Here is a 16,369-nt window from a genome sequence, read left to right as displayed (position 1 = left end):
ATATATAGTTGTTGTTGTGTTTCTGTTGACTTTGCTCTGCAGGGAGAAGATGTGTTGAGTGGGGAGACCCTGTGTCCCTGTGTATCCCTGGGTGTAATGGGGCTATAGAAGAATACGTTCTAAATATAGGATATAATTCACTTCAGATTGCTTGGGTGAGGGACCTCGGCTACACACACACACACACTATAGTAATCCATTGTGCCTGGTGAAGAGGAGAGGTTGATATTTTGACCACTGCTGAATATCCATTGTGAACATCTGACCTCATGACACATTTCATAACAGGCCATTATTGCTACAGTTATTCATATCTTGTAGACGTGCTGTGGATGGGGAGCTGTGAAAGTGTGTCTATATGAGGGATCTAAACTGCTCTTCTAGAAGAAATATCACATCAACATTGTTGTAGTGCAAAACATTTGTGCATAGTGCAAGAAACACGGTAAACCTAATTATAATCTCACAGTGTGATTTAATTTGAAACTGTTCTTCAACAATGTCGGTTATAGGAAGGTGATTATGTAACCTTGAGTTTAGTAAACTGAGCAATACATATTGTAATTAGTCACCTCTTTATATCGCACATTGTTGCAGAACAGTTTCAAAACATGCTGCCAAATGTAAATGATGTTTATGGTCATTTTAGCACTTTGAAAATGTTGCCCTGTGTGTGGAATTGAGATGCATCTAATCCAGTAACATAGCAATAATACCATTTTGTTCTTACAGAAGTGATTTTCCTGATGTGGTAGACAAAGGTTAAATAAATAAATACAAATAAAAGCACAACATCTTGAAAACATGGAAGAAGTTCAATGTATTTCAAATCACCTTCGGACGTTGGAGCCCAATCATTAATATAAGACAACAGAACCCTTGTGATCAGTCGGACCTTGTTAGTACTACTGTAACACACACACACACACACACACACACACACACACACACACACACACACACACACACACACACACACACACACACACACACACACACACACACACACACACACACACACACACACACACACACTCACTCATTAAACTGAGCTAGATCCTGACCTGCGTCTTACCTTTCCTTCATGAAACAGACTTAGAACATCATTAGGAGCCAAGCTGATATGCCAGAGATCTGCACCCCCTAAAGACCAAGTCGGCATCCCAAAGTGCACCCTATTCCCTACATATTGCACTTCTTTTGACCAGGACCCATAGGGCGCATAGGTTCTCGTCAAAAGTAGTGTACTATTTAGGGAACAGTGTGCCATTTGGCATGGAGACCAAGAAGTTCCGTATAGAGACTGAGAGGAAGACAAGGCTGAGAAACAAGGTAAAACTGTCAATTTGAGTGTACTTTGGGATTGGAGATTTGATATTCTAGGTAAATCGTTCTGGAAACTTAAATGATAATGACAATGCAGCAGTAAGATCAGATAGACCAAGGCATTGTCATTAGGGAGATAAGAACAGACCAAGGCATTGTAATTAGGGAGATAAGAACAGACCAAGGCATTGTAATTAGGGAGATACGAATAGACCAATGCATTTTAATTAGGGAGATAAGAACAGACCAAGGCATTATAATTAGGGAGATAAGAATAGACCAAGGGTCACTCCCTGACCTTAGTTATCTTTGTTTTCTTTATTATTTTAGTTAGGTCAGGGTGTGACGAGGGTGGTTTGTTAGTATTTGTATTGTCTAGGGGTTTTTGTAAGTCTAGGTGTTTTTTGTCTGTGGTTGCCTGAATTGGTTCTCAATCAGTGGCAGCTGTTTATCGTTGTCTCTGATTGTGGACCATATTTAGGTAGCCACATTCGTTGGGTAGTTTGCGGGTTCTTATTCTATGTTTAGTTGCCTGTCTGCACTAGCCATATTAGCTTCACGGTTCCTTTTGTTTATTTGTTAGTTTTGTTCAGTGTTCTTTCTTTAATAAAGAAGTATGTACGCTTACCACGCTGCGCCTTGGTCTCCTCCATACAACGACCGTGACACAAAGGTGTTGTAATTAGGAAGATAAGAACAGACCAAGGCTTTGTAATTAGGGAGATAAGAACAGACCAAGGCTTTGTCATTAGGGAGATAAGAATAGACCAAGGCATTGTAATTAGGAAGATAAGAATAGACCAAGGCATTGTCATTAGGGAGATAAGAACAGACCAAGGCTTTGTAATTAGAGAGATAAGAACAGACCAATGCATTGTAATTAGGGAGATAAAAACAGACCAAGGCATTGTAATTAGGGAGATACGAATAGACCAAGGCATTGTCATTAGGGAGATAAGAACAGACCAAGGCATTGTAATTAGGGAGATACGAATAGACCAAGGCATTGTAATTAGGAAGATAAGAACAGACCAAGGCATTGTAATTAGGGAGATAAGAACAGACCAAGGCATTGTAATTAGGGAGATAAGAACAGACAATATAGACCACATTTCAGCATGAGTACATTCTGAAACAAACAAATTGTGCGTGTGGATTGTACTGTGTATGAATCAGTGTGTATATACCGGTATGCTGATTTATATACTGATGCATAAATGGAACAGTACCTTTCTTTTCTTTGTCATTTGATCAATTGTATTGATTTACAATAAGAAAAACAGGTAAGAACATAATTCACAAAGAGTTTAATACAAAAATACCTATACATTTTAAATAAATGAATACTCTACGCAGTACGCAATACAATAATTAGCTATGCAAAATGGTGATCCTTTGTAGTTGCGTAGCAAAAATACTCAGACGTGTGCACTAGATTCAGCCAAGAGCAGATTTTTGTTGATTGATGATTGGGGGGACCGAAAACATTGGTACAAATTTACCCCAACTAGGCCCTAAAATAAATTTGATTTGAAAATAACAATCATTCCATACCTTGATTACATTGAGACACGATCACATACGTCTCTTTTTTAATTTGTGGGAATACTTGTGAACAGATTTGACACCAAGACAGTCGTGAAGAGGGCACGACAAAGCCTATTCCCCCTCAGATTTGGCATGGGTCCTGAGATCCTCAAAAGGTTCTACAGCTGCAACATCGAGAGCATCCTGACTGGTTGCATCACTGCCTGGTACGGCAATTGCTCTGCCTCCGACGGCAAGGCACTTCAGAGGGTAGTGCGTACGGCCCAGTACATCACTGGGGCAAAGCTGCCTGCCATCCAGGACCTCTACACCAGGCGGTATCAGAGGAAGGCCCTACAAATTGTCAAAGACCCCAGACACCCAAGTCATAGACTACCGCATGGCAAGCATTACCGGAGTGCCAAGTCTAGGACAAAAAGGCTTCTCAACAGTTTTTACCCCCAAGCCATAAGACTCCCGGACTATTTGCATTCGGCTCTCGCTCCCTGGGGCGTATGACGGAACGGCTGCCGGGTGCCAGGGGTTCCTACTCCAGCTGGAGTTCTACCTGGCAACCGTCCACCCGGCTCCTTCGGGACGCGAGAGAGTGTCCGCCCTCATCTCCTGTCTATCTGGGAAGGCTCTGGAGTGGGCCAACGCTGTATGGGGAGAGGGCGACCACTATGAGGATTTCACCCGCCGCTTCCGGGCGGTTTTTGACCATCCGCCTGAGGGTAGAGCGGTGGGGGAACGCTTGTTTCACCTAAGGCAGGGGATGAGGAGCGCACAGGACTTTGCTTTGGACTTCCGAACCCTGGCCGCCGGCGAGGGATGGAATGACAGGGCCCTGATCGACCATTACCAGTGCAGTCTGCGCGAGGACATCCGTCGGAAGCTGGCCTGCAGGGACACCACCCTTACATTCGAACAGCTGGTGGACCTGTCCATCCGGCTGGATAACCTGCTAGCCACCCGCGGATGTCCAGATCGGGGTCCGTCAGTTGCATCCCCCAGCACCTCCGCTCCGACACCCATGGAGCTAGAAGGTTCTGCTCTTAGGGAGACTGGAGGGGGGGGGGGGGGGGGGGTAGGGTCATTCCCTGCACCATCTGTGGCCAGCACTGCCACCACTTCCTCAGGGAGTCGAGGCAGCAGGCAGGGCACTGTCGTGTCACCCCAGGTGAGTAGGCACCAGACTCACCCAGAGCCCCCTGTTGCTCACATGTTTGTGTTTATAGAATTTATATAATTTTTTATTGGAATTTCACAGTTTTCACCCATATTAAGAGATACAACAACAGAGACAAAGCAAAAAAAACAGTACTCACTTACACATACAGTGGGGCAAAAAAGCTCTGTTAAAACCAAGAATTTAGGTTCCACACATGGAACATACAGTGTAATTCTGAAATACATAGATCACCACCATTCTAAGAGAATCCTTGCAGCGTAATAGCTGATACCTCAGGTTCTAGGTAAATAGAAAAGGTTCCCATACTTTGTAGAACTGATCTGTTTTAGAATGCAATGTACATGTTAGATATTCCAGAGGCACCCATTCAAATAGTATCTTATGCCAATCTTTAATAGAAGGAACCTTATCACTAATCCACTGTAAAAGGATGTTTTTCCTCGCTGCGAAGGTAAGGATGCTGTAAAGCCTCCTCTTACCCACAGAAGTAACATGCCTACTAGGGAGACCCAATAGTAAGGAAACTGGGTCCAATTCTAGATCAACCCCTAGGATATTTTCAATGCAGAACACCAGACCAGTATCTTTGTATTTGGTACATGACCATAAACATTGTGTTAAGGTGCCTGTATCAGTTTTACATTTAAGACACGGAGGAGAAGAGGAAGTGGGGCTAAAAGCATGTCTGCGATTTGGGGATATATGCAATCTGTGTATTATTCTTAATTGGATTGCTCTAGTACGATTACATATAGATATTGTTTTTGCATATCTCCAAATGTCCTCCCACATCTCTTCATCAATAGTAACAGACAATTCTTTCTCCCACACTTGTTTCACCATCTGTGTGTTGACAGCAGAACGGGACCTTAAAGCATCATAAAACAGACTTACAGCCATTTTCCTTTGTGGGGAAAAAAGCATTATTTCAATGACAGACACATCAGGGTTACCAATTAAGGTGGTGCTCTTCAGAATATAATGTCTTACTTGTAGGATGCAGAAAAAGTCCTGCTTTGGGAGTCGATATTTCTCAACCATCTGCTCAAATGACAATAAAATCGTATCAGCAAATTAGTCATTTAGTCTGCATATGCCCTTATTAAGCCAAAAGTTAAAGTCAGCATCCAGCATTCCTGGACCAAAATCTGGGTTGTTAAGAATTGGGGTAAGAGCAGAGGTTATTTGTGTCCAGCTGGGCGTCTGTATGTTCCGTCTGCTGTCCGCGACCGTTTGATCTATTGGGCCCACACGTCACCCTCCTCTGGTTTTTCGAGCATCAGTCGGACAGTGCGCTGTCTTAGTGGGAAGTACTGGTGGTCCACCTTCGCTAAGGACATGAGGGTTTATGTTTCCTCCTGCTCGGTGTGCACCCAGTGCAAGTCACCTAGACTCCTGCCCAGAGGGAAATTACAACCCCTACCCATTCCACAACAGCTGTGGTCACACCTGTCGGTGGATTACTTGATGGATCTTCCTCTGTCACAGAGAAACGCCACGATCCTGGTCGTTGTGGATCGGTTTTCTAAGTCCTGCCGTCTCCTTCCTTTACCCAGACACCCTATGGCCCTACAGACTGCGGAGGCCCTGTTCACCCTCGTCTTCTGGCACTACAGGGTGCCTGAGGACATTGTTTCTGATTGGGGTCCCCAGTTCATGTCCAGGGTCTGGAGGGCATTCATGGAGCGTCTGGGGGTCTCGGTCAGCCTCACGAAAGAGTTAACCAGGATGTGGGTAGGTTTCTGCGGTACTATTGCCAGGACCAGCCGGGGGAGTGGCCGTTTTCATCCCCTGGGCAGAGATGGCCCAAAACTCACTCCGCCACTAACCTATCTCCCTTCCAGTGGGTACTAGGTTATCAGCCGGTTCTGGCACCGTGGCATCAGAGCAAGATCGAGGCACCTGCGGTGGATGAATGGTTTAGGCGCTTGGAGGAGACCTGGGATGCCGCCCATGTGCACCGGCAACGGGCCATAAGGCGGCAGAAGGTGAGTGCCCGACCGCCACCGCAGTGAGGCCCCGGTGTCCGCACCGGGGGACCGGGTCTGGCTCTCGACCCGAAACCTGCCCCTCCACCTGCCCTGCCGGAAGCTGTGGGGCCATTCAAAGTCCCGAGGAGACTGAACAAGGTTTGTTACAGGTTACAGCTCCCCCTGATTACTGTATTAACCCCTCGTTAAATGTGTCTCTCCTCAGGCTAGTGGTGGCTGGTCCACTCCAGGAATCTGAGGTGCGGGAGGTTCCTCCGCCCCCTCTGGACATCGAGGGGGCCCCGGCGTATGCTGTTCGAGCCATCATGGAATCAAGGCGTCGGGCGAGATGCCTTCAGTACCTCATGGAGTGGGAGGGGTACGGTCCAGAGGAGAGATGCTGGGTGCCGGTGGAGGACATCCTGCACCCTTCATTGCTGCGGGAGTTTCACCGTCTCCACCCGGATCGCCCTGCGCTTCGTCCTCCGGGTCGTCCCTGAGGCCGGTGTCAGTGCGCTGCTGGAGCCCCGTGTCAAGGGGGGAGGGGTAGTATTACAACTTCCACCAGAAGTTGGTCCCTCTCCTTGTTCGGGCGGCGTTCGGCGTCACCGGTTTTCTAGCTGCCACCGATCCACTTTTCATTTTCCATTTATTTTGTCTTAATTGTACACACCTGGTTTCCATTCCCATAATTATATGTTCCTTATTGAACCCTCTGGTTCCCCCTTGGTTTTGTGCGTGTTTGTTCGTTGGTCTGCATTTGTGAGCTTGATTATTTTTCCTTGGAATATTTGTTGCTTTGAGTAAAGTTACGTGAATTACTCATCTCTGTGTCCTGCGCCTGACTACGCCTTATCTGCTACACCTAGACGCCTTACACATGGGTGGAATCTTATAAATGTTTCTTATAATTTCATAATTAATAAACATGTATTATTATTATTACACCGAAAATCCAGTGTTTCTATGTGAAACGGTTATATTTCAGTCTTCTGTAATGTATATAAAGTGTAATATTGGGATGCAAACTCAAAATTGAATAAATGTCAACTTTATATCTGACATGGTCTAGGTGTGTTTTTTAAGCCCATAACCATGTGAGTGAGGTGTATACTTTTGTTTCAAAGTAGATTTGTTTAAGACTACCAATAACCACTCTGTGTGACCCTGATTTAGCCCACTGCAATAAAAGGTTAAGGTTTCCCTCAAAGGATGATCTTTCTATCATAGCCTGATACTGTAGAAATTATCATACTTATTTTATTACTTTACTATTTATTATCTCCATAGCTTCTGTGACATACGAATACAAGAACATTTGCTCTCTCTTAGCCCATGTCTGTTTCCCAAATGAGCATAACATTTGACCGTGGTCTGTGGTCAAAAGTTGTGCACTAAATAGGGAATAGGGTGCCTTGTGACTCAGACCATGTCTGTTCTGTATGTTTAAAACACAACATGAGAAAGAGATAGACATACAGTACAATACCTGACCATTCTGCTGATGAACTGTGAACTCAGCCAACAAATAGAAAACATTGCTCCCCGTGTACAGAAACACGTCACCTCAGAATGCAGATGTTTCTTTATTCCTAACCTGCATTGAGTAAAAAGTAAAACGTGTAATAATAAAAGTAATAATAGATACACAATGATTAATGATAACTTGTATCATTGGTTCAAGGGGTACCAGTACTAGGTTGATGTACAAGGGTATGAGGTAATAACTTGGCTATATACAAGAGGTACCAGTACTGAGTTGATGTGCAGGGGTATGAGGTAATAACTTGGCTATATACAAGAGGTACCAGTACTGAGTTGATGTGCAGGGGTATGAGGTAATAACTTGGCTATATACAAGAGGTACCAGTACTGAGTTGATGTGCAGGGGTATGAGGTAATAACTTGGCTATATACAAGAGGTACCAGTACTGAGTTGATGTGCAGGGGTATGAGGTAATAACTTGGCTATATACAAAAGGTACCAGTACTGAGTTGATGTGCAGGGGTATGAGGTAATAACTTGGCTATATACAAGGGGTACCAGTACTAGGTTGATGTACAAGGGTATGAGGTAATAACTTGGCTACATACAAAAGGTACCAGTACTAGGTTGATGTACAAGGGTATGAGGTAATAACTTGGCTACATACAAAAGGTACCAGTACTAGGTTGATGTACAGGGGTATGAGGTAATAACTTGGCTATATACAAAAGGTACCAGTACTGAGTTGATGTGCAGGGGTATGAGGTAATAACTTGGCTATATACAAGAGGTACCAGTACTGAGTTGTTATGCAGGGGTATGAGGTAATAACTTCGCTATATACAAGAGGTACCAGTACTGAGTTGATGTGCAGGGGTATGAGGTAATAACTTGGCTATATACAAGAGGTACCAGTACTGAGTTGATGTGCAGGGGTATGAGGTAATAACTTGGCTATATATAAGGGGTACCAGTACTAGGTTGATGTGCAGGGGTATGAGGTAATAACTTGGCTATATACAAGGGGTACCAGTACTGAGTTGTTGTGCAGGGGTATGAGGTAATAACTTGGCTATATACAAGAGGTACCAGTACTGAGTTGATGTGCAGGGGTATGAGGTAATAACTTGGCTATATACAAAAGGTACCAGTACTGAGTTGATGTGCAGGGGTATGAGGTAATAACTTGGCTATATACAAGAGGTACCAGTACTGAGTTGATGTGCAGGGATATGAGGTAATAACTTGGCTATATACAAAAGGTACCAGTACTGAGTTGATGTGCAGGGGTAATAGGCAATAACTTGGCTATATACAAGAGGTACCAGTACTGAGTTGATGTGCAGGGATATGAGGTAATAACTTGGCTATATACAAAAGGTACCAGTACTGAGTTGATGTGCAGGGGTATGAGGTAATAACTTGGCTATATACAAGAGGTACCAGTACTGAGTTGATGTGCAGGGATATGAGGTAATAACTTGGCTACATACAAAAGGTACCAGTACTGAGTTGATGTGCAGGGGTAATAGGTATTTATATAAAACTATAAAGGGACAGATAATAAACAGTAGCAGCAGCATATGTGATGAGTCAAAAGAATATTGTGCAAAAAGGGTCTTATGGCTTGAGGGTAGAAGCTGTTCAGAGTCCTGTTGGTTCCAGACTTGGTGCATCGGTACCACTTGACATGCAGTAGCAGAGAGAACAGTCTATGACTTGGGTGGCTGGCAATTTTAGGGCCTTCATCTGAAACTGTCTGCTATAGAGATCCTGGATGGCAGGGAGCATTGCCCCAGTGATGTACTGGGCCGTACGTACTACCCTATGTAGCACTTTGCGGTCAGATGCCAAGCAGTTGCCATAATATATATATATTTCTTAGGGATAGGCCCCTTTTTTCTCAATTTCCGCCTGAATGACGTGCCCAAAGTAAACTGCCTGTAGCTCAGGCCCTGAAGCCAGGATATGCATATAACTGGTACCATTGGAAAGAAAACACTGGGGTTTGTGGAAATGTTAAAATAATGTAGGAGAATAACAATAGATATGGTAGAAGAAAATCAAAAGAGACCATCCTCTTAGAAAGGCAAGTAAAAGGTCATATTGAAAATTAATTCCCATGGCTTCCACAGGGTGTCAGCAGTCTATGTTCAAGGTTTCAGGCTTGTAACTTCAAAAACCAATAAGAAATAGCAGTTTTAGTACAGGGACAAAGTCTTGGAAATTCATGTTTGCGCGTGCCAAGAAGACAGGACACACCTGCTACAATCGGTTTCCTATTGAACATACTTCTTTCCCGAAATAAATATTATAGTTTGATTACATTTTAGGGTGTCTGAAGAGTAAATAGAAATGTATTTTGACTTGTTGAAACAAAGTTTACGGGATTTTTTTTAAGTACGTGAATATTTAATCGTTATTTGTGATTGTATGAAACCTGTACCGGTGGAAAAATATTTTGATGTGAGGCGCCGTCCTCAAACAATCGCATGGCATGTTTTCGCTGTAATAGCTACTGTAAATCGGACAGTGAAGTTAGATTAAAAAGAATTTAAGCTTTCAGCTGATATAAGACACTTATATGTACCTAAATGTTTAATATCCATAATTTGTATGAGTATTTATTTGAATTGCGCATCCTCCAGTCCCTCTAGTGGGACGCCTATCCCAAACAGGGTGATGCAGCCAGTCAAGATACTCTCAATGGTTCAGTTGTTGAACTTTTTGAGGATCTGACGACCCATGACAGTCTTTACAACTGAGTTTGTGTGTTTGGACCATGATGGATCCTTAGTGATGTGGACACCAAGGAACTTGAAGCTTTCAACCTGCTCCTGTCAATGTGAATGGGGGCGTGCTCGACTCTCTGCTTCCTGTAGTCCACGATCAGCTCCTTTGTCTTGCTGACGTTGAGGGAGATGTTGTCCTGGCACCACACTGCCAGTTCTTTGACCTGCTCCCTATACGCTGAATCATCGTTGGCGGTGATCAGGTCTACCACCCTCATGTCGTCGGCAAACTTAATGATGGTGTTAGGAGTCGTGGTTGAACAGGACATACAGGAGGGCACTAAGCATACACCCCTGAGGGGCCCGGTGTTAAGGGTTACTGTGGTGAATGTGTTGTTGCCTACCCTCACCCCCTGGGGGCGTCCTGTCAGGAAGTTAAGGATCCAGTTGCAGAGGGAGGTATTCAGTCTCAGGGTCCTTAGCTTAGTGATGAGTTTAGAGAGTACTATGGTTTTGAACGCTGAACTGTAGTCAATGAACAGCATTCTCACGTAGGTGTTCCTTATGCCCAAGTGGGAAAGCGCAGTACGGACTGCAACAGAGATTTCATCATCTGTGGATCTGTTGGGGCGGTATACAAATTGAAGTGGGTCCAGGGTGTCTGGGATGATGGTGTTGGTATGAGCCATGACCAGCCTTTAAAATAATTTCATTGCTACATATGCAAGTGCTATGGAGCGAAAGTCATTTAGGTTACCTTGCCATTCTTGGGCACAGGGACTTTGGTGGTCTGCTTGAAACATGTAGGTACTACATACTGGGTCAGGAAGAGTTTGAAAAAGGACACCTAACTCAATAAAGTAAGCCTATATAGTCTGCTTGTGTTTGTGTGTGTGTGTGTAAGTGCGTGCGTGCGTACATGCGTTTGTGCTACAATTGTTTGTGTGTGTGCACACCTACATCGAGGTTAGTCTATATTTAACCTGTATATTTTCCCAGCTGTTTCCATGGTACTTCATCACAGCTAATGACTGTTGACTCCTATCACCACCTCACTCCATCACAGCACAAGTAGACCAGTGGAGGAAAAGCCAGATCTGTTGACGTCAGGTGACAACAGCATGAATCATTCATTCATTAAAAGAGATCATTCTGGGAATAGACTTTAGAGGGCGATGAGTTTCTTTGAAAGCTTTGTAGGGAACATTGTATTCTCATACCTCTATTAAAGGCCCAATCCTTCATTTGAAAGGAAGGAAATCCATAACTTTTTCAATTTAACTTGCAAGACAACAAACAGATCGATAGTATGTTATTCAAATCAATGGTATACTATACATAAATGTTCAAATGACAAAAAATGGCTGTAAATATCACAGATTTCATCTTTAAATAACTGGCGTGAACTGATCTTCTCTGTTGAACCATGCCTTAGCTGGAACTGATTGTGCCCAGTGGCTGGGATTGGGACTGCTGCTGCAAATGCTACTGGAAATGCTGCTAGGAATGGTCGGATGAACTGCAATGACCCGAGGGTCTCAATTCTAGATTGTCTACTTGGACTCATCTCTGAGTAAGAAGAGCAGCAGTGAAGACTATGAAAAATACAGGGTGTTTTATATATTTGATATCATTGCACTATTTCGCACCAGCCATTACCATGAGCCTGTCCTCCCCAATTAAGGTGCCACCAACCTCCTGTGCTGTTATTATTCAAGCCTTCATGAGTAGAAGCAGAGACTGATGTGAACTCTTTCCTGTAAGAATGTTCATTTTGCAAAGCATAATTTTGATCTGACAGTTCCATGCCACATGGTTGAAAAGATGTACGGTTTCTAGCTTATGAATGTGCATCTTGCATAGATAGTGCATACATAAAATAGTGTTGGGAGCTTTGGATAGAGGATGCTGCTTGTTGTCATTGTTGTGGTTGTGTGAAGCAAATAGAATATCATAATAGTGGATTTATCCTGCTAAGACTGTGTGGGCTAATCAATGCAGAGCTGATTGGAAAACATAAAACAATGATGTCTGCCACATGGTACTGTAATCCAGTCTAAGCAGTCTTGTTTTGCAGGATAAATAAAAATAACTAGATTATATTTATATGTTTTTAGTTGAAATTTGCAAAACTTGCAGATTCATTTAACAATCTGTAAACGTGACTTTTATGAGAATGTTTCTCCTTGTCATTTCACAGGAACGTTTGTGTTCATCAGAAACCAGTAGTTTACAGACGACTGAGAATAAAGAAAATAGGGAATATAGGGGCCCTTGTTAAAAGTAGTGCACTAAATAGGAAGTAGGGTGACATTTGGGAGGCAGACTAAGACACCTCCAGGGATTTTCCTTATAGAAGAGCCAGCATGTCCAAGCCTGCCAGCAGTTCTGTCACTACTCGTGTGCAGATGAGTTTCTCCTGAAGATTGAGAGTCAGACTTAAAATGTGCATCACATTCAAGCATATGTAGAAATACAGTATAAATTGTTGAATTAGTGCTGTCAGAAAATATATACATTTACATTTATTTCATCATCAATTGTACACAAGGTCCAACCAAAACTTGACTTCTACTTTTAACCCAGCCCCACTGAATCAGAGAGGTGCCAGTAGGCTGCTACCTTGGGGACCCGGGGAGAACATAGTGAAATGGGGGATTGACAAGGTGGACTCAGATCAACCAATAGTTGTGTCTATTAAAAATATGTTTTAGGTAGATATATAGTTAAACCTATTTAGTTTATATCTACAGTATTTATAAGCTGCATTATGTAGCTTTGTGTGTGACCTGAATTCCAAAATAAATGTTAGTTGTAGATTTGCCATTCTGATTGAAAGCAAGTGGTAGATCTGTTCTATGTGCACTATTTCTGTTCTACCTGCGCTTCCCCTACTTAAGTTTTGTTTTTGCTTGTTGAAAATATATTTCTAAGTGGTTTAAATTGTACAATGATTCTCTACACTAAACATTGCTTGTTTTGTACATAAACTGAAATGAGGCTAACATTTTAGAATTTTAGCAACCAAATAATAGCGGAGCAATTTCTATATAATATGCCTTTAAATATAATTGGGGTTTCGGCATACTCAGTTTGTAGTTTATTTAGCCTTTTGAATATGATTTTAGTGCGCTGTTGTACCATGCCTTAGTATCGGCTTCCCCAGCAACTAATGACACCAAGCCAAAGAGGAATTCCTCTCCTTTCCCCCCCAGGTGCACAATTTCCTCTACACTGTACAAGCTCAGCCTGACTTCACTCTGGATGGCCGCTTTGTCCACCAGGCTGAGGAGATCGCAGATGCAATAGAAAATAAGGCAGTTCATTTATCTGAGAAGATGGTGCTTGGCTATGGCAACCATGTGATAACCAGCATCGATGCAGGTGCCTCCTTAGTCCTCTTGCACTATCTCAGTGCCAATTACGTGTCCACAACAGACAAGTTCTCTGTCAAGGCATTGGCAGGTCTAAACTTCTTTGATAAACTCAAGTTTGACATTGACAGCAAGGCTGCACAAGAGACATCTGACTCACTCAGTTATCAGGGCAACATCACCTACTTTATGGTGGGGCACCCTTCTACCCGGGCATCACTCTGCAGAAATAGCAGGAGAGCACCATGAACAGCCTGGTAGGCATCGACTAGTAGTAGCACTGCACTACTTCCTCAACTGGTTGACCTTGCCTGATCCTCCTGAACCAACAGTAGGCAAACTGTCCCTGTTTGTGAGTGAAGCCATACATCGCCATTATACCATCAACACCTGCCCGGCTGCGTCAACCCAGACTCCACGAACTTCAACTTCCAAGCCAATGTGGAAGACAACTGCTGCGAGGGTCCGACCCAATCTGCCAGAACCTGGCTCAGAAGAACCCCGACATCGGCTCTTACTAATGTCGTGATCCCCACACACCCACTCTGTTGCGTGGTGAGGTATTACATCAGTACTATAACAAGATTGAGTGGTACGACATTTGCAATGAGTGTAACTGTTTTTTGGGGATGTTTTGCGATAAAAGCTGCGACAGAGTGTGTGTAGACTTCTTCCATGTCCGCTCCACTCGCATTGACAGCTATTGGTGCTCCACCAATGAGGTGACCCCAGAGTTCTCAGGATATCTCTTTGGGGGCCTCTATAGCCCATCCCTACTGAACCCTCTGACCAAAACCAAGAGCTGTCCCCCGAACTACTTGCAGATTAATTTTCTGTCCAACGGCCTAATTATCTGCCTGAGCAAAGCACTTTGACAACATGACTTTAAATAGAACCATGAGTAAACCTGTAGGAAACTTTATGCTGAAGTGCTGAAATTCCCACAGAAGAAAGTTGTTTAATGTTCATGGAACTATTTTACAACATTCCCAATGTCAAACCAGTTGGAGAATGTTTCTACCAAAAATGTAATTAAATGTAACCATGTGTGAACGTTTAGGAAATGTTATGTTGAAGTAATGAAAAATCAAGATAATGTTGATAATATTTTTATGTTCCTTAAATGTGCTGAGAATGTTCCAACGCCAAGCAACTATCATGCACCATTCCCAGAATGCTGTGGGAAGGTTGTATGCACAGAACGTTATGTGCTAGCTGGGATTGGAGTAAAACAAGATTATGTATTTGGGGTTCTGATGGGGTATGACAGTTGGACTAAGCTCATGAGGCATTTATAAATTATATTCTTCCAGAATCAAATCGGTACATTTCATTATTTTGCAAGTCCAAAAATGCGTATGTAGCAACTGCAAATTTGTGGTGCAAATTATGAGGAATAACCAATCATGATGATGTATCACTACAGAATGTACATGAAACACATTTTTTTTATTGTTGGCATAACCTTTATTTATCACATTTTGATGGTTGTTAAAAGCAGAATTTTCACAACATTGCTGTTATCAACACACTTGTCGTCACTCCCGTTTAACTTTAAATCACTATAGCATAGTAGGCATCAAGTCACTTGCCTACGATGTTGCATACAACGTTTTGAAAGGTCTATCATTTTCATTTAACACTATCAAAGTTAACATAAGCACTATAGATGCCTTCCATTGCACAATGTATAGGTATGCCCAATTTAGAGATATTTTTTGAACAACGTGATATTAGGGTTCAAAATGTATAATTTGAAATAACATGTAGGTAATTAAATAATCAAATGAAAAACGTGTTTATTTATTAGCCTAGTGGTTATAAGTATTAGGCATATTATGCCTTGTGTAATTGTCATAAGTGCAAGAGATACTCATACTGTTACATGTAGGTCTAGATTATTGATGAAATAATTGATTGATGAAATATCAAAACATTCTTTTAACAACTCAAATGCAGTTGCATGTGATGAAGGAACCACTGACTCACTGCATTGTTCTGTCATCAAGACACCTGCTGGTAACTCTTCAGTGGTTAGGACAGCTCATGTGGCGTCCTAAATCTGTCAGTTAGGAGTGACTCTTAAGACTGAAGAGTAAAATGTCTATTGTCAGCACATACCACCAATGTTCCTCTCTGAAACGTTTTGTGGATACAGGCCCAGGAAGCTAAACCAGCATATAAAATACTGTGTACAAATGCAAATCTGGACTAATGATGAATGCTTAACGCTCAGATACCTGAACACACTTAAAATTAACAAGATAGAGGATAGAGAGAGTTTTCTTGACGCTGAGAACAGAATTAGTTTTTAAATAACATTCTTGGAATGTCCTTTGAACATCATGACTTTAAATAGAACCATGAGGAAACCTGCAGAAAATATTATGCTGAAGTATTGAAATTCCCACAGAAAAACATTGCTTCCTAATGTTGTCTAAACGTTCTGAGAACATGACTTTAAATAGAACCACGAGGAAACCAGTAGAAAACCTTATGCTGAAATACTGAAATTCCCATCTAAGAAACATATGGTTCTCAGAACGTTATGTGCTAGCTGGGTATCCTGCACCATTCCCAGAACATTGTGGGAGGTTGAATGCAAAATAACCATAGAACAACCATGTAGCTGATGAATGATGGCCTAAGCATAAGGTTCCAACTTATAGCCTGTTTCTTGCGCATTACGCACCATGCACTCCATTGGCCCCTCCACTTCAAAAGCTCCTTAGCTCTTGGACTCCCAGGAAAACCTTGACTAG

At 42.6% G+C, this 16,369-nt stretch overlaps 1 pseudogene; it reads left to right on the top strand.

Annotated features, from left to right (window-relative positions):
• Positions 1-1,275: 1,275 nt before the first annotated feature.
• On the top strand, positions 1,276-14,482 carry LOC110506170 (annotated as a pseudogene).
• The last annotated feature ends 1,887 nt before the right edge of the window (positions 14,483-16,369 follow it).

The sequence above is a fragment of the Oncorhynchus mykiss genome, chromosome 6, assembly GCF_013265735.2.
Source record: "Oncorhynchus mykiss isolate Arlee chromosome 6, USDA_OmykA_1.1, whole genome shotgun sequence".
Classification (NCBI taxonomy): Eukaryota; Metazoa; Chordata; class Actinopteri; order Salmoniformes; family Salmonidae; genus Oncorhynchus; species Oncorhynchus mykiss.
Note: the sequence above shows the minus strand (reverse complement) of the source record. Positions and strands in the feature narration are given on the sequence as shown.